Here is a 7487-nt window from a genome sequence, read left to right on the forward strand (position 1 = left end):
CTCTGTTATGTTTATGCCTATACTGGAAGTGGCTTGTTTGGGTTGTGTTACTCCCAGAAGCCGACGCTTTGCGAATGTTTGACCTATGAGACAATTCACCTGCTGATGTACCATGGGTCTTATGAATGTACAGCTGTATATGTGGTTTTTTTTTTGTGTATGTTGTAGTTTTTAGTCTGTTGTTGTGTAAGTTGTTAATGTAAATTCAAAAATTCAAATAAAATAATTGAATTTAAAAAAAAATTGTACTCCACAATAAGAAAGTAATAAAATACACACAAAAAATTACATAATAAGAAAGTTACGCAATATACCAAAATTAATTATACTATAAGAAAGTGAAATTCCCCACACAGTATATACTAATACCAAATACAATCCCCACAAAGCAATGCTATATATAGTCTGTAATTATTATATCTCTATAGCTACATACAATTAGACAATACATGCAGACAGCATCTACCTAGTTATTATGTACTGTAGAACAGCAGAAGCTCAGGAAGACTAAAGATTTTTTGTAAATCCCAATTCTGTTTTCAAACCATTTAACTCCATTTCTCCCACGTCAAATTCAATGTTTTAAGAGAAATACAGTAGCAAACAGTATGGAGCTTGCCGTGCGTGCCCAGGACTGTGTACTGTACATTCATATTTAATCACAGGTGCTCAGACACAGAGCAGCTCTTGAAGGGCAGTGGTACATTTTCTTTTTATTACATTTTACGCATTTCTTAAACTAAGTGTAGGCAACCTGCAGCTGCTATGGAACTACATATCCTGTGACAGAGCATGCTGGGATATGATGTTCCACAGCAGCTGTTTTATACCAAGAGTTTGTAGATCACTTTAACTTGTACTCATCACTTCTATACAGTGGTGTCAGCCATACTGTACCTTTACATCATTTTAATATTGGTATTTTTGTCTCTTATACTGTAAATGATGCAGTGGCAGTTTTAGCATTGAAAGGCACAATGGGGGTCATTCCGACCCGTTCGCACGCAGCGGTTTATCGCTGCGGTGCGAACTGGTGCGGAATGCGCATGCGCGGCGGCTGCAGTGCGCATGCGCAATGTTGCCCGGCGACATGGGTCGCCGGGTTACGCCGCGGCTTACAAAGTTACGTCGCGGCATACAAAGGAAGCGGTCGCAGAGCCGACTGCAAAGAAGATTGACAGGAAGAAGGCGTTCCAGGGCGGATCCGGACCGTTTGGAGCCGTTTTCGGGGAGTGGTGAGTAAAACGCAGGCATCTCCAGAAGAACGGAGGGCGGATGTCTGACCTCAAAGCCGGCTCCAGCATTGCAGGGATCGTCGCACAGGGTAAGTAGTTACAGGCCTAGTCTTCTTTTGCTTTAAATTTTTTTAGCTTAGCAGGGCTGCACAAGCGATCACAGCCCTGCTAAGCTAAAATACACTCCCCATAGGCGTGTACTAGTTGATCACAGCAGCAGCAAAAAGTTGCTGTCTGCGATCAACTCAGAATGACCACCAATGGCCCTAATTCAGAGTTGATTGCAGCAGCAAATTTGTTAACAGTTGGGCAAAGCCATGGGGGTCATTCAGACCTGATGGCATGCTAGGATTTTTTGCTGTGCTGCAATCAGGTCAGATCTACGCATGCATATGCACCGCAATGCGCAGGTGCATTGTATGGCTACAAAGCGGATCATTGCTGGGCAATGAATTGTATGAAGAATCCATTCTCACAGCAAATCGCCAAGAGATTGACAGGAAGAAGGCGTTTCTGGGTGTCAACTGACCGTTTTCTGGGAGTGGTTGGGGAAACGCAGGCGTGTCCAAGATTTTACAGGGTGGGTGTCTGACATCAATTCTGGCCACGGACAGGCTGAAGTGATTGCAACGGCTGAGTAAGTACTGGGCAACTCAGAAACTGCACAAAACTCTTTTGTACCACTCGGCTGCACATGTGTTCACACACTTGCGAAACAAAAATACACTCCCTTATGGACGGCGACTATCTGCTCGCAGCAGTGCAAAAAAAACCCTAGCGAGCACTCAGGTCTGAATTAGGCCCCATGTACACTGCAGGTGGATCAGATGTCACATGTTCAGAGAGAGTTAGATTTGAGTGGGGTGTGCCACGCCTGCAGTACACATGGTTTTGCCCAACTGCTAACAAATTTGCTGCTGCGATCAACTCTGAATTGCCCCCACTATTCCAAAAATGTAATTTGATCTGCATTAATACAGCCAATTTTACATCTGCATGCGGATGTCAGTTTTCTCAGGGCCACGATCTTAACATATAGGCAGAGGAGGACTGGTGCCTACAGAGCTTCATGGGAGATAGGTAAAGAATGATGCCCAGCTGCTCTGATTGTGAATTACACACAATCAGAGTGGCCACGCAGCATTCTCTACCTGTCTCCCAGCCTGCAACTAGACAGTGAATTTCAGCCAACATGCTGATTGGTGGATGTCTGGAGCTATCCACCAATGAGAGTACTGACAGCCATACACCCATTCACTGTAAGGAAGCATGAGAGACAGTGCAGGATGGGTAATTAATGATTTTTTTCCAGGTATTCCCATGAATGGGTACATAGGGGCCCCAGTACAGTGCTTTGCCCAGGGCCTACAATGTTGTTAAGATGGTCCTGTGCTTACTATATTATGGTGGGATGCAGTTACATTGCCTGTAATCGGGATCCCGGAGGTCAGGATACCGACGCCGGAATCCCGACTGCTGACAATGCTGTGAGCCAGAATTCTGGCTCACAGAGGTTATACCCACTCGTGGCATACTGACGGCCAGGATGTCTATGTCTGCATACTGACGACCGGCATCCTGACCATCGGTAATACATACTGATCCCAATATGGTAATGCGAGAAGCTGGCTTTGTATAGTAAATTTCTGTGTAACTGCCACTGTTCTTTTATCAGCTGCCACAGCAATAAGCAATAACATCTAGACTTGCACTAACTGCATACTGGGTGAAAAAGATCCATCTGAAACAGACGTCCTATCATCGGCTACATGCTGCAATTGAGCACAGAAGTCAGCTGGCATTCACATGACTGGTTGCGGTCGTTATGTCGACATGCATTAGGTCGACATGCATTGGGTTGCCCACTAAAGGTCGACATGCACTAGGTCGACATGGTGTCTGTGTCGACAGGTTTGTTAGGTTGACATATGCAAGGTCGACAGGTCAAAAGGTCGACATGAGTTTTTCACATTTTTTCTTCTTCATTTTCTGACCTTTTTCATACTTTACGATCCACATGGACTACTAATGGGAACAGTAATCTGTACAGAGTGTAGTGGTAGCAGAGCGAGGCACCTTGTTCGAAGTTCACTCGCCATGAAAGAGGACGCAGTGCACTAATTAGGGTTCCCCGTCTCTCTCTGAAGAAAACAACACCATAAACAGTCAAAAAACCCATGTCAACCTTTTGACCTGTTGACCTTGCACATATCGACCTTATGACCCTGTCGACCTAGACACCCTGTCGACCTAGTGCATGTCGACCTTTAGTGGTCGACCCAATGCATGTCGACCTAATGTGTGTCGACCCATGCCCCCCATGACACAGATACAGTATAAAATAGTGGTTGCTCAAGTCAACTTTATGGTCCTTCACAGGTAAATGAAAGGAAGGAGATTATCTAGACAAGAAAAAAAAGGACATTTTTCCCAGCACATTACAAGGACCAGCAATGAGATTTAAATACCACATGATAATATAAATACAGAGATCTCAGTTTGCATATACAGATGTGACAGGGCTCATCCGCCTGTCTGCTGTGGCTATTCATGGCACACTGGGCAAGCGATTATATGTAAGAAAAGTCCTGTCACATCTGTATTTGCAAAGATATGTTTAAGCTACAAGGCGGCATCAAGGAGTAACTGTTCTGCTGGTGCCTAATGCTACATAATAATAGCACCCACTTTAGGTCACATAATTTTATATTGTTATGCTACATGATAATAGCACATTCATTAATATATCTAAATTGAAAGGCAACTCATCCTGTGGCACTCCAAGATCTTCTAAATGGCAATATAAGTACCAGCACACCCTCCAAATGCTGTATAATATAAAATGGTGGTTGCTCAAATCAATGTAATGGTCCTTCATAGGTGAATGAAAGGAAGGACTTAATTTGCGCATTTCACTAATAGCATCCATCAACAGACAGATCAATCCGTTCACACTAGTGAACTCCATCTGTCTGCATATATTGGATCCCGCACATGCACAGAAGTAGATGGTTTTCTTTGGCACATTTTGTAGTGTAGGGGCTTTTTCCTGCCAGGACCCTAGGTACTGCTTCGTGTATCCTTATTGTGACATGACAAGAGATGTGCACCAACCACCGTATTTTTGTTTTAATTCATCATCGGGTTTTGGCTTTGTCCAAACGGTCCTCAAGTGTTTTGGTTTTGGATCTGTATTTTTTTTAAATGATAAAACCAGCTAATAAAATCACATAATTTGGGCCATTTTTGTTCCTACAGCATTTTTTAACCTCAATAATATTAATTTCCAGTAATTTCCAGTTAATTTTGACCACCTCACAATTTTGTTTTCATCCATTATAGGCCAAAAGGTTGCACCGAGGTAGCTGGCTGACTAAGCTAAGTGATCGGATGGCAGTTTAATAAACTATATGACCCCATAGAAAAGTTAAACCAATAATGTTTTTATTAATCAAGAACTAGATCAGAAGGAATCAAGGCTTGGTTCATAAGTTCATTTAATTTAATTGTTTAATACTGACAATTTTAATCAATGGGCCGATGGGGACAGTAATGATCAAAAATTCTTCTTTCATGATCTATTCTTTCCTCCATTGCTGTTAAAGAATAAAGGATTGATTGATTGATTGATTAGTTAATTTATTTTTTTTGTTTTATTAACTAAGAAAATTTATGAGGGGGTAGGTTTGCCAACACATTAAAGTTGGTGGTTTAGATTAATATATTTTTTTTTAATAATAGGGTTGTGCAGGAGATGCTGTCTGTGACACAAAAAGAATTCTGGACATTTTCAGCATTCATTCATCAATTGCATGTAGTAGATTTCAGCAGCTGCAAGAACAGTTCCATTTGCCATGTCACCAACTGAAGCAAGAGGTAGTGACCAGGTGGAATTGACCCTTTGTATGCTTCTGCGAATGGAGGAACAGTAACAAGTTATAATCAAAAGCTAGAACATACAGTAGGGAGAGTAGGGGGAATGTGCCTTACTCCAGCACATTGGAGAATACTCTCTGTTTTATGCAAGCTACTGAAACCATTTGAAGCAGCAACTAATGAAATGTGGAAAAAGACTCATGTTCATAAAAATGAACTACAAATTCTATGATGAAGACCTTTGCCACCCAATGCAACAAAGTACAGTACAGAGACTTCTGTAATGGTGGATTATTGTCAACTATAATTTTCGAAAAGTAAACTTTTCCATTTATTAGAGGTGTTTTTTTTTAACTTTAGCATTGTAAGGTATTGTTTTGTTTTCAGTTACCCTTTCTTAAACCTCCTGTGCCAAGGGATCACGGTGCCCTAGAATATAAAAAAAATTTCATGTCACCCCTATGGTAAAAGTTTTTTTATTGATAAATTTGGGGGGAAAAATTAAATTAGGTCAACTGTGCCTACCTGTCACCCTTAGGTCCAGTTATGTGATGGTGTACAGTTGTGCTTCTGAGTGTCCTCATGTTTTATGACTGGAAGCCACTAGAACTGGTTTTGCCTATTACTTTGACCATAATAATTTGAATTGGTCCTGGACCACCACCCTGAGGCACCCCTGCAAGAGCCTCGTGGCACCCCAGGGTGTCTAGGTACACAGTTTGGGAAACACTGCTCTATGCCCTTGAGCACTGGCTTTAGTTAATGGTGAAGTACTATGTACTAATATCATAATTATAATGACTGGCAGCAACCAAAGCACTAAAACGTTATTGCTGCTCCTGCTCTTCTATCGACGGTTTTTGATACATATTGACTCACTGTGCTTATATTTATTGATGCAGTGGCACGGCACATACTGAGCTTTATTGAACACATAAGTTGTACAAAAAAATATAAAAACTTTTTTTTCCACAAATGATAACTTACACTGCTGTTACAGGTGGGTTAAGTTCGAGGAGACCCAGATGGGTGCATTCCCAGAAAAGTACTTCAACGAATAACTTGAATATATAAATATGATTTTATTGTATACTTAGCTAAGGTTATTAATCAATTCAGCAGATGTTCAATACAGCAATCACATCATACTCAGGAGCCTCGCCCTCTGCGTCTAGAAGCTGAGTTAAATTCAGATCAATATTTCAAAAGAAAAAAGAGAGACTCTGTGTTGGGGCACTCTTATCGAATAAAACTTAACTTTTAATTAATTTATGATAAAAATATAGTACACAGACAAACACACATATGATACACTAAGGAAGGTTGCAGAATTTGACCTTCTGCATCTGATATCGCGAATCTGTAACCAAAAACTGGAAGTAAAAGATTCTCAAATATCTGATATAGTAATTTTGTTGTCAAGAAAAACGAGAAAACTAGGAGTGACAAATTCTCCAAGAATTTTAAGTATTTTAGGTGACAGTAGCACCAGAGGTGAAAATATCAGAAATAGAAATTTCAGATAACAGAAAATTTAAGCATATAACACAGTGGCATCTATTGAAATAATTAAGACTGTAGAAATAGTCCAATATCAAATGCCAACTGTAATAATATCTCCTGGTATGGGCTAATTTGCTATTTATAGATCTATATTCAAAATGTGCGATCTAGAAATTTTTTATATAAGTCTGTGGTCAGATAGTTTATAGTAAAGATAGATAAACGTATGAAATAGGTAATGGTCAAATGTTGCTCCAACACTTCTGCTTTTCACATGGAATAAGGAGTGTTTTTTACTGCACCCAATATTCCCTAGCGGTCTCCCATCTAGGTATTAATTGGGCTTCTCACTGCTTTGCTTCCAAGATCAGACGAGATTGGGCGTAGCCAGTGAAATATGGCAGTAATATCACAAGAGTTGTGAATGAGAGAGTGTTTGGTTATTTGCGCATACCAAGAAAAGAGGTATGCACAGATTCTCTGTTATCTTAGCATTGCAGAGAGATAGTTAGCTGGCATTTGGATGAGAGAGTACTGAAAAGATTTGATACAAAGAAATGTATAGGTTCAGAGTCCGTCTTCTGCTGTCCACTGTCATATATTAATATAGCGGACGGACAGTGGATGAGAGAGGCGGGTTGCCTAAGCCTATTGAAAATGAACAGGTTGAAAAATGATAAAACTAATAGGTGAGAATGGCACTATTACAATATTCTCAGTATTAGTAAAACATTTAAAGCCCAGTGCCGTATAATAAGATTCGACTCTAGTGTATCCACTAAATGGAGTGGATGTGAAATGATGAAATAGGTAGAGACAAAATTGAATAGAAAAAGTAAATAATTAGTCAAATGTCCAAATACTAAGGTTAAT

At 40.4% G+C, this 7487-nt stretch overlaps 1 pseudogene; it reads right to left on the bottom strand.

Annotated features, from left to right (window-relative positions):
• Positions 1 to 6904: 6904 nt before the first annotated feature.
• Positions 6905 to 7023, bottom strand: LOC134939050 (5S ribosomal RNA; annotated as a pseudogene).
• Between the last annotated feature and the right edge of the window lie 464 nt (positions 7024 to 7487).

This window comes from Pseudophryne corroboree, chromosome 6 (genome assembly GCF_028390025.1).
Source record: "Pseudophryne corroboree isolate aPseCor3 chromosome 6, aPseCor3.hap2, whole genome shotgun sequence".
NCBI lineage: Eukaryota > Metazoa > Chordata > Amphibia > Anura > Myobatrachidae > Pseudophryne > Pseudophryne corroboree.